The sequence below is a fragment of the Pinus tabuliformis genome, chromosome 8 (assembly GCF_031772625.1).
Source record: "Pinus tabuliformis cultivar Carrire ecotype Pingquan chromosome 8, CPIR1, whole genome shotgun sequence".
NCBI classification, from domain to species: domain Eukaryota; kingdom Viridiplantae; phylum Streptophyta; class Pinopsida; order Pinales; family Pinaceae; genus Pinus; species Pinus tabuliformis.
Window position 1 is genome coordinate 2064668689 of NC_142294.1, and position 18470 is coordinate 2064687158.

Genomic DNA, 18470 nt, shown 5'->3' on the forward strand with positions numbered 1-18470 from the left:
GCTTTCTTTTCTAGAGCATTGATGCGCTTTTCAACAGCAAGTGCCTCTCTCATGTTTTCGGCTAAGGTAGGTTTCCCAGCCCTGTCTACAAAAATGGCTATGTTGGCAGGTAGGGCTGTAATATACCATTCGCTTCGGATTTGTTCACTTGGTTTAGAAGCGGTAGGGATTTTATTCAGGAGTTTATTAAATCTAGCATTAAACTCCTTTATTGGTTCCCTGTGCTCTATTCTCAGATTGGAGAGGTCGTTTATTAAAGTAGCTAAGGACCTATCATCTCCATATTTGGTGAGAAACTGCTCTTGGCATGTGTTCCAACTGGTAATTGAACCAGAAGGTAAGGAAAAATACCAGGATCCTGCTGATCCTTGTAAGGTGTAAGGGAAGAGTCTTACAACAACATCTTGCTCTGTCACTCCTTTTAGGTTAACTGCTAACATAAAGTTGTTGATGTGTTCTTCAGCCTGGGTCCCGTCATCTGGATTAAATTTAGGCAGCCATTTTTCGGGAGCATCGGGTAGATCATGCAATGGTGCAGGCATGTTGACTGCTCCTGGCCTAGTCCATGGATCTGCCATTATGATAGCGACAGTGGTTGACACTACTGTTGGGATTCCAGATGTATGGGAAGGGATCAAAGATGAGGAGTGAATAGGTTGGGATATTGAGGCTTCTGATCCCTGGTGAACGACAATTTGTAATGGGGGAGTGGATGGTTGACCTCGCAGAGGAGAAAATGCAATGGAGGACGTGGATGAAAGCTCTTCACTATCAGATCCTTCAGTAATTTTCTTTGCCCTTTTCCTTTTAGGTAAAGGAAACTCAGTGGGTTCAATACCGAGTTTTTCGCTCTGAAGTCTGGTGAGAGGGTGAGTGAGGTTGAATTGCGAAGTCGCACTGCTTTCTGATACCTCAGATTTCTGTGGTGAAATCGAGAAGCTCTGAAGTTTATGGATTAGAGACTGGACTTCAGGTGATTCAAGATCTAATTGTTCTGTGGTATGATGGGTTTGAGCAGTGGTAGTTGATTCCCCTTCTCCTTGTTTGGATACCGGCGAACCAGTATGCAAATGGGAAGGTCGAGGGGATTCGGAGGGGGAAATACTCTTGGAATGGCTTATAGGTTTGGACTTATGTGCCATTCACAGTTGATGCCCTCCTTCTAGCGCCAATTATGTTGAGGCCACGAAAATCGTTGCAACAACATAGGGGAAACCACCCGGTCCGGACCTTAGTACAGCTCCTTTTCCGTTTGGAATAGTGGCTCCGACTGGGGATAATGGGACCAGTTTCCCAATAATGGATAAAAGTGGGATAGATGAGTAACTTATGATGTATGATGGTGATAAGCGAACAACTAAAACTATCGGCGAAATATATTAACTATAATCTAATCCCGGGACTTATCAATCATTAAAGCGTAGCGTTTGATAATCTGTGCTTTAAGGCAGGCATATAGATGACTCTAACGTTAAAGCATAGATGTTTAAACCATTTAAGATTGCTCTGCATAATTAGTTATGCAGAGCGATAATAGCGAATTACTACACTTCGTCATTCATATCATTGCTACATGCATGATTAAAAGAAAGGGCATATCACAAAACATCCAATAGTGGAATGAAATGAAGATTTGCTGTTACAGCGCATACATGTATTCAACAATAGCAAAAATAATAACACAGCAATTCATATAAGAGGAAAGAAAACAGATGCAGATAAAAGTACCATGTAAGCTGCTTAACAATCCAGTATATTAATCGCTATGTCGCAGTCCTTCCTTCAAACCAGAAAGCATTCCAAACAAGAGACAATAGTGCACAATTGTATAAAACAGCCTTCTCGTTAAATTAAGAACTATCGGTCGAGTTTCATAAAAGAATATAGGTTGAAGCACAGTAGTGCAAACTTCAGCCTTTAAGTCTATTACAAAATTTTACGACCCTTTCCAAAACAATGAAAGGGTCTATAAATACTAATCTAATCTAAATATCTAAAAAACTGAAAAGCTATTAAATTGGCATCAATAAATATTTTTCCATCTTCCTTGGCGATCTGGCAGTCGGCAGCAATGCTTCATTCGGTGGGCTCTTTGCCTTTAAACCTCAGCTGACATATCGCCAGCATTGGCTCTACTTCCGGTGGAGTGTTGAGACGCGAAGTGAGCTGGGCATCATATGTGGCATCCTGAATGTCGGGGATCAGGCATCCAAGAGCATCTATTAAACATTTGAGGGCCGACCTTTGAGTGTGTGGTTGATTAGAAAGAGCCAATATGCCTCGGAGGTTAAAGTATTTACTCCAGCGATTAACCTTCCCCTTTCCTCCAAGTCATGATAACTTGTTTGTTCAATCATGTTTGCTGTTGTTATGCTTCCAGGTGTGCACTGGGAAATCATGTTTGCCAAATAGAGTGTGTTATTGACTAAATCAATCATATTGCTGGCAATCATCTTACACCTTGAAGCTGCCCTTTCCGCTTTCATCACTTGAGTGTTCCACTCCGTGAAGAGTATGTCTTTGTATGTCTCATAGATTCTAGGCAAGTTCGCTGCCTTCCCCACATCAGTATCTTGCCAATCAAGATATCCGGTTATGGTTTCTTCGGCCTGATCTAGTTCATTTCTGGCTTGCTCTATCCGCTGACATACTGCTGTAGATATTTCGCATAATGGCTCAGCCTCTGTAAGTTGCTGGCATAGGAGTCTAATCTGAGATATTAATGCGCCATTTATTTGAGCTGCTTCTGCTCTGAAATCCTCCACTTTCCAGGTGCCCTTGATGTCTTCAAGCTGTGCTAATAGTCGAGCTATTTGCTCGTCTTTTGATTTCATCATCAGCTCATTCGCCTCTCTCAACTGTGCCAATGCCTCCGATAATTCTTTCTGCTTCTGGATTGCGCTCTGGTCGATTCTCTGTCTTTCAGTCTGCAGTTGCTGGGTTAATATATTGTTTTCTTGCTGTTGTGCCAGCAACTGCTCTTCCACCTGCGCTGCCTTGTTTTTCGCCTCGGTTACTTCTGCCTGTAATGTACAAATCTCCTGGTCCTTAGTCTTCAACAGAAGACTTACCTCTGATGCTTTGTCAATAGTCGCTGCAGAATAAGCTCCCGCATACTGCGACAGCTTTGTTAGATCATCGGAGGGATCCAATTCCTCCTTCCACACTACATTGCCCGTGATTGTTTGCTCAGGAAAGATAGAAGGTTGATCAAGCCTTCGTCTCTTCCTTGAGCGCTTAACAACAGCTTTATACTTTGGGCTATAGAAAACATCCAGGGGAGGAATATCTTCCACCTGGAGAACAATTTGATCGGAAGGATCTATAGTAATTACCTCAACATCCTTTGAAATGGGTGGGCCGCTGGTTCCGCTTAGAACCTGAGAAGAAGTGGTTTCTGGCGCATCGCTTGTTTTAGAGGTGTCTGTATCTTTGGAGCCTTCCTTTCCACTGATAATGGAATCGAATTGATTCCATTGTTTAAGCAATTCAGGATCAATGGAGGTCTGTTTATGTTGCTCTGTCTGGGATTTGTTCCGCTCTTTTTCTTGTTCTAACCTCTGCTGCTCCTCTAATTCTTTTCGTTGCTGCTCCTCTAGTTCTTTTCTTTGTCTCTCTTCTTGCTCCCTTTTCTGCCTATCTGCCAATTCCTTTTTCTGCCTATCTGCCAGTTCTTCCTTTTGTTTCTCCTCTTCTTCTTTTTTCCTCTGTTCCTCTATCTCTTTCTGCTTTCTCTGTTCTTGATCCTTCTGCGCCTTTTGCTGTTTTTCTATTTGTTCCTTTTTCTGCCTCTCAGCTTGCTCTTTTCTTTGCTTTTCTGCCTGCAGCTTCTTTTGCCTTTCCTCCTGTTGTTTCTTTTGATCATTAGTTGTAATAGGAGGTTGGCTTGTCTGTTGCCGACCAGGCTCACTTGAGGAAGATGCTGGGGTTGTTGTCAATAAATCTAGAGGCAGAGTTTGCAACCTCTGCTCTCTAAGTTTATTGAACTCAGTTAACGTCTCATCATTATATCTCATTCTAGCAAGCTCTTTGGCCTGACCGATTGAATCGGCGGCGACGAACAGGTCATCAAACATATCCTCTTGATGGTCAACTTTTGTTAATTTGGCCTGTTCTAGGGCAGTGTAGACAGTTTTATGTGGATCATAGAGTCTGCTTGGGAGAGTGGCCAGGGATAAAGCTTGCATCTTTGTTGCCTCTTTTTCTGCATGCTTGAGATCATGCAGAGTATAAACACCAATTCTCAAGGGAAAAGAGGGCCAGCCCCTCTTCTTTTCTTTCTTGAGAGTTTGTGTGACACTCTCGGCCATAATCTGGTAAGAGATTTCTCGGGCCAACAATTTGTCTGGAACATATAAAGGGAGAACATGTGGCTTGGCCTGGCTCCCAAAAACCCTAATATAGGTAAAATGTTCTTCTCCAAACCAACCTGCTACAGCTGGTAAGTCGAAGGAAGCGAGATAGGAAATTTTGGGAATAGGTCGATCAAAAATGGAATAATGAATGGGAACCATAAAACCATTGCAAATTTGATACAAATGGTCCTTGTAAGAGGACTTCCACAATTTCTGATGATACAAATGAATGGGTGAGGGGTCTTGGGTGGTCCACCTCCAACCGAGGATAGGAAATTCAGAATTAAAACATAAAGTGTCCATAATGTAAGCGCTATAATAAAATGGTGGGATTTTCCTTTCGGAAACTCTGGATTTGGCTCTAAAGTCACGAACAGCTACGGCCAACTTATCAGAAAGAATGGTGGCCCAATCCATGATTATACTATTAACAGCTGCTTCCATCAGGGGAACCATTTCTATGTCGAAATTAGCAGAGTCATGTAACCCCCATAGCCTACACATCATAATCCCCGCATAGCAATAGGGAGAAGCCAAAGAATCGACGGAGTACTTACCCGAGCTTTCGTGCTTGTGTTTGGCCGGATTCTGCCTCCAATCCCGGATGGGTTCAGATTGTACTTCATTCTCGGCTGCAAATTTCTCCACGAAGGCTTTGTTATAGATTTTCTCCGGCTCGGGCAAATGATACATTTGCCTTAGGTGCTCTGGCTTGAACGACCCGAAAATCCTTCCATCTCTTGTGTGGAACGTTCTATCAATGATTGGAATTTCCTCGATTGCCCAGCGCACTACATCAGTGTAGGGAAGGACCTGCTCTCTGGCTGCTATCCTGTGAAGAAAGGAGTCGGCCAGGTCTTTGAGAGTAGCATCAGACTTCTTTAGTACATCCACACTAGCCTCTGTCACTGTCACTTCAGGTTGCTCAGCTTCTAATAGGTTATATGTGCCCTGCCATGAAGTCCTATTGAGACCAGTGCATGTAGTGTCTGAAATTAGGCCTTTCTTCTTATCCGCGGCAGCTTGTCCTGCAACAGATGCAGCAGCGGAGCCCGCGGTCCTCTTGGATTTCTTCCCCATCATGCTCAGGCTTCTCTCAACAGATGAATTCTACACAAAGGCAAGAGAAATCGTAACAAGGAAATAACAATGACAATCCATAAAGGGAAAGATATATCATTTGAAGCGTGGTGATATTAATCCTCAAAAGTGGCTGCGGATCCAATCACTGGGAAAATATTGCAGATGCATTAATGGTGATTTAAGGCCTGCTACCCATTAAATGAGTATCACACCGTTATCTGGCTGAATGACCCCCCTTAAGCGTGCAACAGATATTTGGCAGTTAAACGCAAGTGTTCGTTAATCGAAGGGGCAAAGTTTTAAATACACATGCATTACCTTATCCCTGCATTTAACGGCATTTTGAAATTTGCGCTTTATCAACCGGATGGCGATATAACTTTAAGGCTTCAAGCGATGAGTTTTTTGAGAATGCTGAGTGCCGATGAGCGATATCGCATCGCATCGGGGGTAAGACCCGAGCGTCTTATCAAAGTGCATGAGATCCTGCCGATGGCCGATAGCGATATCGCATCGGGTCGGGGTGTATAACTTAAAGTGTTTTTCTCCCACATGAGGCAGCGCCGACAGCCGATCGCCGATATCGCGTCGCGTCGGGGCATGAGTTATGTGCCTTTATTAGGTGTGCATGGAATATCGCCAATCGCCGATAGCGATATCGCATTGGCGGAGAACAAGGTGTCGTTTTAATGTATTTCTCATGTCATTGCGATATGCGATCTTGCGATCGCTTTATCGCAATAACCAAAGATTGCTTTATTATTGGAACACCATTACTCAAAAAGGCTTAAATACATAAACTCATTTGATTATCATACCTTTTTGAACACAAAAGCATTGATGCCAATTAAATTTTAAAAGGGACCCATTCCATATGTTAATTTTTTGTGTGAATGAAAATGTTATGAAATGGGGGGTTGTTGTAGAGCACAACAGTTTCAGAAGTCGCAAAAAAAACCCATTTGAGAAGAAATCGTGCTGAACCTTGGGTCCAAACTTCAGAGCTTTTCGCATGATATTTTCGGAGATATGATCTGAGGAAGTTGGTCTTTTTGCAGACTCCTGAATTACATTCAAAACAGGTGACCTGGGGAAAATGGTCATAACTTTCTCTCTGAGGATCAGATTGAAATTTTGTAAGAAGGTACAGAAAGAGGATGGACTGTAGTTTCGTGTATGAATTTTTCAGATCCATAGGTCGAAACAATGACTCATGGCACGTCGTACAAGTTTGCTCTACTAAACTAGTCTATAAGCAAGTCACTGTGGGAGATTTCGTATAACTCTTCTTTGGAGAAACCAATATGGGTCAGACTTGTGGCATTGGAAAGAGGACTCAGAAGGCTACTACAGGTCAAAATTTCAGAACTGGATGATCCGAAATTACAGAGATACATCAGATTCAATATTAGGCTTCTACAAAGTGAAGAAAGGTGTGTAGTTTTTTTTTTAATTTTTGCATAAGCTTGGTTTGAAGGAATTCAAAGGGCATAGTAAAGCATTATTATCGGTAACGGATGACCCGAGGAAAGAAAATGCAAACACCTAGTAAGGAACCTGAAAGCTCTAGCATGACTCATGAAGAAGAGGAAGAAATGCTACATGATATATCAAAATTACAAGAACAAGTGCAACAAATGTCACGCTCACAAAAGCTAACAGAAGCTAAGATAAATGAAGTGGAATCTAAGATAAATGGTGTGGAATCTAAGATAAAGGGCATGGAAGCTAAGATGGATGATTTGAAGACAGATTTGAGGACAAATTTGAAGACAGACATGGCAGATTTGAAGACAGATTTGACAAATTTTCTACAAGAAATACTTACTAATGGTGAAAAGGTTGTAAAGGAAATTCATGATGTGAACAAAAGAAATGTTAATCATGATTCCATAGACTCTAATGTTGGATCGAAGACCCACCATATTCCAAAAATCGATAGGAGGAAGTTTGATGGCAAGGATCCCGCCACATGGATATTACAGATGGAGCAGTTCTTCGATCTCAATAATGTGCAAAACACATAAAAGGTACGTATGGCAACTTTATATTTGGAACCAAATCAGTTTGTATGGTATCAATGGCTTTTCTCTCGTAAACAATTTATCACTTGGGCATTTTTTATGGAAGAATTGATAGCACATTATGAGGATACAAAAAGCAACACTTTTTTTAGCCAATTGGTAAGTCTCAAACAAAAGGGTTCAATAATGGAGCACATTGAGGAGTTCCAAAAATTGAACATAAGGGTAAAAGATATTCCAGAGGAGCATAGGATTGATGTGTTCATAGGGTCTTTAAAGGATAATATCCAACATGATGTTCGCCTTTGGGAACCTGATTCATTAGAGAAGGCATTCAGGTTAGCAAGAAAAATGGAAAGCAAAATTATGGCAACCAGGAAGCATACCACTCACAACTATAAAGACGGAAGTGTTGTTTCCCCTAGTCTTCCACAACCTATAAGGTTGACACCACAACAATTGGAAGAAAAAAGAGCAAAAGGGCTTTGTTACAGTTGTGATAGCAAATACACTAAAGGTCATAAGTGTGCTGAGAAGAATTTATTCTACATAGATTGTGAAGAGGAAGAAGAAAAGGAGCAAGAAAGGTCAAAAGAAGAGGATATACCCAGGAACAAAGCCTAGATGAAGAACAAATAAATCCGACCATATCTTGTAATGCATTGGCGGGAATTACCACTCCTCAAACCATCAAGATAGAAGGACAAATCAAGAAGAAAAAGGTAATAGTGTTGATTGATTCAGGAAGCACCCACAATTTTATTCATTGTAGGGTAGCAAAAGAATTGAATTGCTTCCTATATCCAGCACCAGAGTGTCAAGTGATGATTGCAAATGGAGGAACAATAAATTTCTCTGGAAAGTGCCATAATATCAAGCTATCCATGGGAGAATATGTATTGACTAGCCCAATGCTTTCCATTCCAATGGGAGGTGCTGATGTTGTACTAGGAGTCCAATGGCTACAATCCTTGGGTACAATAGCTTTTAATTTTCAAGAACTTTTCATCAAATTTTCTATGGAAGGAAAGGAAGTTGAATTAAGGGGTATTGCAGGGAAACCAGGAAAGATAATCAGCTCTAATGGTATGACAAAGCTTCTAAAAAAGGAGCAAAGGGGTGTAATTGCACAATTATGTTCGCTAGATGTTTCCACATTAGAATCATCTATTTCTCCAGATCTCCAAAAAGTCTTGGACAATCATTCCAAGGTATTTGAGACTCCCAAAGGTCTCCCACCTATGCGTGATCATGATCATGCTATTCATCTGATTCCAGGAAGTGTTCCTCCAAACATCAGGCCGTACAGATATCCCTATGTCCAAAAAAGTGAAATTGAACGTATGGTTGCAGAAATGCTAGAGGCTGGTATAATTCAACCGAGTCAAAGTTCTTTCTCTGCTCCAGTAGTATTGGTGCACAAGAAGGATGGATCATGGCGCATGTGTCTGGATTATAGGGAGCTCAACAAGCTCACTATTAAAGATAAGTTCCCCATTCCTGTCATTGATGAATTACTGGATGAATTGCATGGATCAATTTACTTCACCAAGTTGGATCTTCGTTCAGGATATCATCAAATCAGAATGAAGATTGAAGACATTCCGAAAACGACATTTAGAACTCATGAGGGTCATTATGAATTTTTGGTCATGCCTTTTGGCCTTACCAATGCACCTTCAACATTTCAAGGTTTGATGAATTCAATTTTCAAACCATTCCTTAGAAAATTTGTGTTAGTATTTTTTGATGATATACTAATCTACAGCAAGTCTTGGAAGGATCATGTTGAACATGTTGACAGGGTGCTACAACTATTGGAGGAGAAACAATTATATGCAAAAAGATCCAAATGTTTCTTTGGAGTCCAGGAGGTGGAATATTTGGGTCATATTGTATCTCATGAAGGAGTTAAGGTAGACCCTAGCAAAATTAAAGCCATTAAGGAATGGAAAATCCCCACATCCATAAAGCATCTGCGCGGATTTCTTGGTTTGACAGGGTATTATCGCAAGTTTGTTAAGAATTATGGGAGAATAGCAGCACCTCTAACAACATTATTGAAGAAAGATGCATTTTCATGGACTTCGGAAGCAACAAAGGCCTTTGAACATCTTAAAGAGGCAATGTGCCAAGCACCGGTCTTAGCTACACCGGACTTCACAAAAACCTTTATTGTGGAATGTGATGCTTCAGGAAATGGAATTGGTGCTGTTCTAATGCAAGATGAAAGACCCATTGCTTTTGAAAGTCGTCCAATCAAGGGAAAGTTTTTAAGCAAAGCTATTTATGAGAAGGAAATGTTGGCAATACTCCATGCACTTAAGAAATGGCGACCCTACCTAATGGGAAGACACTTCAAGGTAAAAACGGATCATGATAGCCTTAAATACTTTTTAGAACAAAGATTATCCTCTGAAGAGCAACAAAAGTGGGTCACAAAGATGTTGGGTTATGACTTTGAAATCATCTACAAAAAAGGGAAGCAAAATGTGGTGGCAGATGCACTCTCAAGAAAGGATGAGGATGTGGAAGCATTGTTGTGCACTATTTCTATTATCCAACCAGATTGGATAAATGAAGCAAGGGAGGAATGGAAGAATGACGAAGAAGTGTGGGCACTTATTCGAAAGCTACAACAAGATTCCAGTACGTCTGATACATTTAGCTGGCAAAATGATTCTTTATGGTACAAAGATCGCTTATACCTCTGTAAGAATTCCCAGCTAAAACAAAAGATTCTTATGGAATTGCACACTTCTCCCTTAGGAGGGCACTCAGGATTTTTAAAAACTTACCACAGGGTTAAGAAGGAATTTTTTTGGGATGGCCTTAAATCAGATATTCAAAAGTTTGTGGCAGAATGTTTGGTTTGCCAACAAAATAAAGTTGAAACAATTAAGACACCGGGTCTATTACAACCTTTATCCATTCCAAGCCAACGTTGGGAGGAGGTTTCAATGGATTTTATCACAGGTTTACCCAAGTCTGAGGGAAAGAGTGTCATCATGGTGGTAGTTGACAGACTTACCAAGTATGCACACTTTTGTGCATTATCACATCCATTTAAAGCCAGTACAGTTTCTACTGCATTTATGGAAACAATTCAAAAGCTACATGGAAACCCAAAGATTATTGTAAGTGACAGAGATCCCATTTTCACTGGAAATTTTTGGACAGAATTATTTTCTTGTCTTGGTACTCAGTTAGCTCATAGCTCATCTTATCATCCTCAATCTGATGGGAAAACTGAGATAGTAAACAAATGTTTGGAAGGATATCTTCGTTGCTTTGTATCTGATAAACAGACACAATGGGTCAAATGGTTGCCTCTGGCTGAATGGTGGTATAACACTTCCTTTCATACAACAACAAAAATGACCCCATTTATGGCACTTTATGGGTATCAACCACCATCCATCACATCATATTTAAGAGAAAATTCTAAGGTTCAGGCAGTGGAACATCACATCGAACATCAACAACAAGTCCTCCAACTCTTAAAGGATAACCTCGTGTTGGCACAGAATAGAATGAAACAACAGGCAGATCAACATCGCAGTGAAAGAAGTTTTGATGTAGGTGATTGGGTATTCCTACGGCTACAACCATATAAGCAAATGTCCCTCAAGCAAGCTAAGAAGGATAATAAATTATCACCAAAGTATTATGGTTCGTACAAGGTGTTGCATAAGATTGGTACTATGGCATACAAATTGGAGCTTCCTGCAGCTTCTCGATTGCACCCAGTTTTCCATGTTTCATGCTTAAAGAAGGTTATAGGCGACAAGCTCCCAGTTCAAAAAATATTGCCAGAACTTGACGAGGAAGGAAAAATTATATTGGAACTAGAAGCAGTTATAGAAACAAGAACTCGACAGCTACGAAATCGATCAATTTCAGAGTACCTTATCAAGTGGAAGAACTTATCCGCTGAAGATTTCACATGGGAGGATGAGAATTTTATGCAAAAGTATCTAGAACTACTCAAGCGTTGAGGACAACACTTTTTTGAAGGCAAGGGGCATGTTGGGTCCCTATAATACTAGTGATTACCCCATTACTATTGTAGTTATACCCCTTATTTATATTGTTGTGCCCCCATTGCCCCCATATTGCTATTAATGTGCCCATAGAGTCCCTTTATTGTTATTTTTGTGGCTTTATATTATTATTGTTAGGTCGGCTAGATTATATTGTGACTCCTTAGACTCCTATATATAGAAAGGAGGTTTTGTCATTTGAATCATCCAATAATTGTTCATTTATGTAATGTAAAGGAGGTTGCCCCCTCGAAGAGGCTGAATTCTAAGGCATTGATCTATCTTTTCTATCTTTTCTTGAGCTGGTTTCATAACAGTTTTCTTGGAGCACTTTGGCATTGGAGCAAGAAGGGTAAAGAAGGCAAGAGGAAGTAAAGATCAAGAAGGGAAAGGCATGATCAAGAAGATACAATAAGATTCTTTGTAGGTATTGATTTGCATGTGTATTTCCTTGCTAGATTTGGAATGCATGACATTGCATGTGGTTATTTTGATGCTATGGCATGGGTTTTGCTAAGTGTAACAGTGTTTTCAACCTAGCCTTTCCATTTCCAGATAGCCATGGAGTGATGGGGTTCTCATGTTTTGGTTGAGTTGGATTACTGAATGGATTCAAAGATGAGTGAGGTGGATCTCCAAATTATAGAGCACATGGCCTAGTGGTCCTTGAACCATAGTGTGGGTCATGGTAAAGCCACTGGCCTAGTGACCCCTAAGCCAGACTGTGGGTTTCGGTAAATCCAGGATTATGTTTCCTCAGTGGTCCTAGGAATCTTTACCGATGAATGGAAGGATATATGGTAAAGCCAAGAGGTGTCTTGCTCTCCATTGGCCCTATTAATCTAGGGTTTCAATATGCGATAAAGCTTGGAGAGTGGATCTCAGTTTAGGACCTAGTGATCTAGGTTTAGATTGTGGTAAATCCTTAGAGGCTAGGAGATAGGAAAATTCCTCTCTGTGTAGGCGGAGGAATCCAGTGGCATACATGCTTGTTTGGCCTAGTGACTGGGTGGAGATGATGGTAAAGCTTGTTATGATGTGTTTATTGTGTGGGCCTAGTGATCGAAGATGGATTATGGTAAAGCCTAGTTTCTATTGATGAGGGTGAGGTGGTTTAGCCTCGATATCCCCTGGTTGGTTCTTTTGGCTTTGATGAGCCTCATAAATGGGTAATTATATGGGCTCATTTTACCTCCTAACCTAGACAAATCAACCATTTTCTTAGCTTATTGTATGATTTTCTGATTATATTTATGCTTATAGGGTGAGTTGAGTTAGTTATTATGCCATGTGGTCTAACATGTATTTAATGCAGATTATTGATGGATTTCGAGGTCAAAGTCAAGGATCTAGTGGTCAAACTGCAACAATAACTCAAAGTAGACAGAGGAGAGGACTTATAGGAGGGAATCCCCCTCATTTATTTCTCCTCACTTCGAATTCCCCTTCATTCAGCTCGAAGTACAAGTAGCCGAATCATGCACTAGAAGGAAGCCAAGCAAGTGGAAGATGATTGATAGTTATCTCGAGTTTTGGGAGCCAAGCCTCCCTGATTTTAAGGAAGCTATTTGTAGCTTCATATGTATAAGTAGAGAGGCCTAGGGCCTCACTAGGGTCGACTTTTTTGCGTGTGTAAACTCTACTCAAATTTCGAGCTTACTATTTTATAACAGTTTTATGTAATCTTGCTATTTTTTGATAATGAAGATGGAATCCTTCTTGAGCAAGCACTAAGTTACCTCAGAGGCCTGAAGCTCTTGTGTAAGGGCCCAATCTAACCAGCCAAGCTTCTCTTTACTTGTATTTGTATGCTTTACTTCAGTTTGTTTGCTGTTAGATGTATTTCTCTTATGGTTAAGAATAGGTTGCTTTTGATGATTTAGTAGCTTGCTTCCATTTGTGCTTTCTGTAGCAGGTTAAGTAGTGACTAGAGAAGATTGAAAAGGCTAGAAATAGTGCCTTGGCCTCTATTCCTCCCTCTGGGACCATGATTTGAGCCAAAGACTCTCTTGCTGCCCCAAAAGCACAGATTTTCCTCATTCTTAGGACTTCTAGTGTTTGCAGCTCTCTAGTAGGTTTATAGTCCAGCTTTGATTTGCTTTAGATCTTCTTTATCATGTTCACTTCCTGATTTTCAATATTCCTTTTGCATGTTTTCCTTTCTTACAACATTTCCCAACATTTCCTTCTATACATCATAGTTTAGGCCATTTTAATGCAAAACTCTGTGTTTCCTAGGATGCACTCATTTCATTGGTTGCTTGATTTTCTTGGTTGACTGTCAGTTTCTATGCAGCAAATCTCTTCTAGAAGTAGGCCAAATTACCAACAATCACACCCTCCATCTGATCCATGCCCTATACGTCTCCCAAACCTTACCTCAATTCTACCCTAGTTTCCTTCATTTTTCATAGAACTTCTTCCTCTCTCCTTAGCAAACCCAATCATCTTTCTCTCTCCTGGTGATTCATGGTAGACCTTAGGCATCCTAACACCTCATTCCAACCTTCATTGACCTTTCCCACCCACTCTCACACCCTCAAAACAACGAAAATTTCTCTTGGCCTCCTCCTGTAGGCCTCCTGTAGTTTCCCTATTTTCCTCTTGCAGTTTTCCTGTGTCCTCCTGTAGTTTTTCCTATAGGATTTCTTTTGAAGGCCAAGTGTGGGAAAAGCCCCCAAAAGGCTACCTAAGAACTCCTAGGACCCATCCACACCATCCTACGTCCTCCCAAGCTCCAAAACCACCCTCTAACACCACCTGTTCGTTGCCACACTCACACACAATAAATTAGATGCATGTTAAATTCACATAAAGACACAGAAAAATCCAAAAATATGTTTTTTGCTTATTTACTTCCAGAAATAGCATGGTTAGATGTTGTTTATTTCATTGAGTAGGTAATGGCATTTGTTTCATGGCTTTCATAGTGTTTTTGGCAAAAGTAGAATTAGCTTGTTAATTAGAGTTTACTAGGTTTTGCTTTACATTCTAGTATTTCTCATTTTTGTAGTTAGAATATCATCTGTAGAGTAATATTTCTTTCCTTTCATCACACATAGAGCTTCTTTTGAAATCTATAGAAGTTGTATTGAGCTCCTAGTGATCTCACGCTGGCTAACCAAGTGACAACCTGCAGTGAGAACTAGTACTTGTGCATATAGCATCGACGCTTCCAAGTTTGTTACGAACTACCAGGTTGATAAAAGTAAAGTTGGTAGCCTAAGAGTTGCAGCATTCTTGCTGCAATATTGTCTCTCACCAGGCTTGATTCCCACATTCATTCTTGGAATATGGCACAGGGGTGATTGGTTGAAGAGAGACTTGGCTCAGCCTATCTATGGTCGGGTGGAACGTGGTAGTCCTATCTCTGGTTGGTTTTTTCATTCATTAATGATAAATTCATTCCCTTGGTTTTCATGTGTAAATGTATTGGTTTAGATGTGGAATTTTTGGATGATATATTTATGGTATTTCTGTTGTTACTATGTTGGTTATATGTATGTTTTATGAAAACAACTATGTATGACTCTCAATATGTTTTTAATTGTAAAGCAATGGACAATGTATCTATGACCTAATAGATTATAATGCAACAAATGACATGAGTGAACAATGGTTCTTAGATATTCTCAAATAGTTATGAGATCCCTATGCATAATTATGTTGTTTACACCTGTAGGTTACATGTTTGTGATATGTTTGACGAAATTCCTATCATGGCTATTAGGGGTCTAGTTAAGGACTTATTTAATTGATTGCTTCTACTACATTGTTTCCTAGTTGTTTTATGCTCTTAAGATATCATTCCATTCTGGACAGTGACTTGGGCTCTGAGCCGGAATAAGTGGCTCAAATCCTAGGGATGCTGGCACATAATTGGACAAATTGGTCCTTGGACATTGGCATGCAGGCCCATGAGAGCATCCAGAGGCCCCTAGACATTGGAATGCCCATAGCATGAGAGCATCAAGAGGGCAAGTGATCAGAAGTTTTAGTGGGACCCAGGGGAAAGCTACCTAAAGTGTTGGCATGGTTTTGAGGGGACCTGTAGCTGATGTGGAAGGTCTGTGTGTTGTATTTCCATCTATTCCATTTACTTAAGGTCACATAGGAGGTCGAATTCAACCATAGTAGCCTCTTGTCACATGTTTACCCTAGTTGGTTGGTTACTTGGGTAGATGTGGGAGGAGGGTGTTATGGAGTGGTATCAAAGCATGATTCAACCCTCAGATTGTATGGGTGGTGTGTTGGTCATGCATTCATATTGGTTGCATATGTGTTTCTTATTATTGTAGTCCATGTGCTTGTTGCATTTTCATGGTGTTGATCATGGTTGTAGTGATGTCACCTTATGAAGGTTGATGGTGTTGTCATGGAGTATGTTGTCATGTGTATGTCATTGTTTATGCACATCACTGTTCACATGTTATCAATTGTACTTGACGTGGTTGTTGTTCTCATGCATGAGCTCATGGTTTTCGTAGTTGATATGGTCATGCATTGATGACTAGACTCTAGCTAGAACAATGTGTATATGGTTATGTACTCATGTGTTGTATGTCTATATGCAGTTTTTATGCATGCATGGCCTTGGTTATAGTTATGTATGTATAGTAGGTAAAACATGCCTTGTGAAGTCATTTTATGCAATCTAGGTTATCATGATGCTATTGGTTGTTATGATGCTAATGTGTTGGTTGAGATAGAGCATGTGATGTAGATCATTAGAGTGAGGTTGCAACACTAGACTTTGGGGTGAGAACATATCATCTTACAAGTATTGTATGTTTGGCATGTAGGTATGTTAGTTAATGGATTTTCATATGCATTAGGGTTATATACATTAGGTTTATGTAATTGTTTATTGATCTTATGGTTACATACATGATAGATGCTAGTTGATTGGTGTAGTCATATGCACATGTGTCAGATAGTCATGAATGATAGTAACCTGTGGCTATATGCATTGTTAATATTGTTTTATGTTAGATAACTTGAGGATTATGTTATATGTTGTTGATGAGTATGTTATAGGTTAAATTGTTTTTGTTATATGATAGTTAGCTTGATGATTGTGTTGTTGATGAGAATGCTATATGTTAACTTGCCATTGTTATATGTTAGTTAATGATTAGGATTATTACATTAAGAACTTGATGTTATGTGTATCATACTAATTTGGATTGGGCTATGCAAAGGTTTAGGGTTATGACATCTAGGTATGAGTTAATATGTTGTGATATTATGTCATGTTAATCTAGACTGATTGTGCATATGTGATTATTATGTATGTAGGATAATTGTTTATGATCTTCTGTTGTGAACATGTTAGCCAGTTACAGTTATGGATATCATGATCTTATTTGTGCTTGAGCTGATATGTTGTGAAGTTATATCATGCTGACTAGTTTGATTGCGCAAACAATATAGCCTCCCCTGAGATAAATTAAGGTATGAGTTTTCTTATGTCGTCTATTTTATGTTGGAGTGTTGGATTACATCATCTAGTTGATTTATTTAACATGGTATGTTTGCAAGTTGGTTGAATGTTTGATGAATTGTATAATATGAGTATGTGTGTTGTGGAGGTAAATACCCTCTGCGGACAGAGACGATCCCTACTAGCCTAGACCGAGTCTAGCAACAATCAAACAATGCTATCACAGAAGTTCCTAATTGCAAATTAAAAGTGGATGGTGAGAACCTACTTGGATTCCAACGCTAATATTTGTAAAAGAGATGTCGCTCTCGTTCCTTTGCCTCGGCCGGTCACGATCCCCACGATCTCCGTGATTGGACACCTGCACATGCAAAGAACAACACAAATACAAGCATAAAATCCAATAGATGCAATTATATATCAGTCAGAAAAGATATAACTCAACATCACTCATAGGACAATGAGAGTGGAACCATAATGATAGTCATCTATTATTGATAAATAACAAAGAAGAATACAACCATAGTTCTGACGTCAAATCCTCCTTTGGCTGGGTAGTCAGCTACACAAGTCTTGCAAAGCTTGTTGGGATGGGAAACAAGCCTTTCTCTCTTGGGTGACAAGAATCTCCTTTCTTAGATTTGGCCTTATGGGTGCAAAGAAGGCTCTTGTAGCTTTAAACTCTTGAACTCCTTGGAATTCTCTATCACTATGGTGGAACTGGAACTAGCTAGCTCAAGGCATAGAGACAAGCTTTTATAGATAGAGAGGAAAGAGATAGGATCAACCACATTATTCATGGGATTGGCTTTATCACTTAGAAACTTCCATGAAAGGTGGCAAACCACTTCCCTTCTATGGAGATTCGAAGCCAAACCATCCTAGCTCAACATAGATTCAGTTGGTGGATGGGTTAAGGAGAACCTTCGGAAGCTTGTTCGTTGAAAACTTTACTCAATTCGGTTGGCGCGAGTGTGACTCTGAGACAGAGCGCCAATGGCGCAGGTAGTGAACTGTGGACCCGCGCTAATGGAAAAAGAGCTGTTTTCATGGATATTCTGCAGGAGATGTCTTCAGGGCATATGAAGCTCATACTTAGAGGAATATGATGCAAGTGGTTTCAGGTCATGTCACTTCTCACAGGTCCCGGAATGAGTCCTCCAGTGTGCGGGAGAGGGGTAACAGGGATGGTGACAAATGGTGACAAATTGCTGTGTAACAGATGCCCCCTAAAGCATGAGGACCGAGGGAGAGAGAGGGGTGAAAAGCTTTACAAGAACATGCGTGACTGAAACACGGCCGCCGGAGAACCTGCGTAAAGAAGTACAACTGATATCTCAAGTACATGATACATGTGGTATGGGCGCAGCCATCCATAACAGAGTACATAACAATGTAGATCCAAGGTATGGGCGCAGCCATCCAGTGAGGATCGATAAATAGACTTAGGCATGGTCGCAGCCATCCAGTGAATGAGTCATGTAACAATAATCCACAAAATCGTAGCCTGGATTCCAACAGA